Raw genomic sequence first — 1,588 nt, 5'->3', positions numbered from 1 at the left:
AAGCCCTTTGAGTCTACGAATGAAGACATCAATTAATGTAATACTGAAGCTGAAGTTCTGAGTGGCACCTGCTCTTTTACAGATAATTAGAGACAAGAAGATTGCAAACAATATTCAGACATGCTCCTCAGGCAGAGCAGAGCAGAGTCTATTTAATAAGTYTGCATTTTAAAGTCCCAGCCTGATGTTTCTTTTGCACAGACTACTTACAAGTTATCCCACTGTGCAGATCTTCATCCAGAATAAATCCACATCTCAGTTTGCTGAAGACATGCTGAAGACATGTTAATAGTCTTGTATATTATTGTCTAGTAAGTTTTATTTTCCTTTTTTTATGTCTTTCTCCTTCTTCAGAGATTGAATGGGTCATGTACCACTGCAGTGGTGGTGCTGCTGTGCTCTCTAAGGCTATTAAGCAGACAACATTTTGAATTAAAATAATGACTATAACTGTGGAGTGAGTGAGCACAAAAAAAAAACAGGTTGCATTTTCTGAGCAAGATTGGGGTGCCCTGGAGTTTGCCAATTATTCTTTTCCCTCATTATAATCTTTCTTTATGTTATACAGCTTGATTTCTGCTGGAGCTTTCATTTGAAAGAAATAGTAATTTTTTTACTGTTCTGCCCCTTTGAATGTTGCTTGCAATCTTTTTTTTCTCTGAATATCTATATAAAGGCAAGTGCCATTCAGAACCTCAGCTTCAGAATTATAGTAATTGATGTCTTCATTCATAGAAGCAAAGGGCTAACTCCCCCTCAGACTTCATCTGTAACATTTGACCATATTTTTTCACAGAGGTAAGGTAAATTCTGGAAAATATATGTTTTATATTCTGTGCCTATGGTAGAGATAAGGAAGATGATGTCCATCTATACAAACATTTACACCAGAATCAATCAAAGCAGGTTCAACTAATCAAATAAAATTTCCAATTAAATAGATTTTGATAATTTGCTTAAATCTGTATCTACAATGTCAGACTTTTCTGTTGACATGACTTTGTCTTCCCAACTACTGATAAAATAGGAAAAAAATCTCCCTTGAAAGATTTTTAGGGAACAAGGGAAAGTATGTTATAACTATCCAGAGCCTTTTTTTTTTTTTTAGGCAATCCTGATAAGCATGGATTATTAAGAGAATGGAAAAATAAGTCTGGAAGCAATTTTGAGATGACAGTAATTAAGTGTAAGTTTAGAGCAAGCTGCTGCTAACACTCACTGTAAACTGCAGGTGGCACCATTTATACGGCATTTTCAAGAGCGCCAGMGAAAAAAATTCCCTTTTGAGTTTTCTGACAGCTTGCCGTGATCGTATAGTGGTTAGTACTCTGCGTTGTGGCCGCAGCAACCTCGGTTCAAATCCGAGTCACGGCAGGGGACAATGTATCTTTTGAAGAGATGTAATTACAGATTGTATACCAAAAGTAATCTATTAGTGATGTCTAAGACAAGGATGAGAAAGCAATTAGAAGCCCTATAACTTTTACAAGAATATTTTTCTAAAGGAGTACATAGCATAAGTATTAATTTAGAAATCCTGTTGCCAAGTGGGATTTTCTTAATTTAAATTTTCATGGTTTTGATAAAC

The 1,588-nt window shown here is 35.4% G+C and overlaps 1 non-coding gene across 1 annotated transcript; it reads left to right on the top strand.

Annotated features, from left to right (window-relative positions):
* The first annotated feature begins 1,302 nt into the window (after positions 1 to 1,302).
* On the top strand, positions 1,303 to 1,374 carry TRNAH-GUG (transfer RNA histidin (anticodon GUG)). Its single transcript has one exon. It is a non-coding gene; the product is annotated as a tRNA-His (tRNA).
* Positions 1,375 to 1,588: the final 214 nt, after the last annotated feature.

Source organism: Malurus melanocephalus, unplaced genomic scaffold (genome assembly GCF_030028575.1).
Source record: "Malurus melanocephalus ecotype Western Australia unplaced genomic scaffold, MMel_1.1 scaffold_227, whole genome shotgun sequence".
Taxonomy (NCBI): domain Eukaryota; kingdom Metazoa; phylum Chordata; class Aves; order Passeriformes; family Maluridae; genus Malurus; species Malurus melanocephalus.
This window is presented reverse-complemented; position numbering and strand designations above follow the sequence as displayed.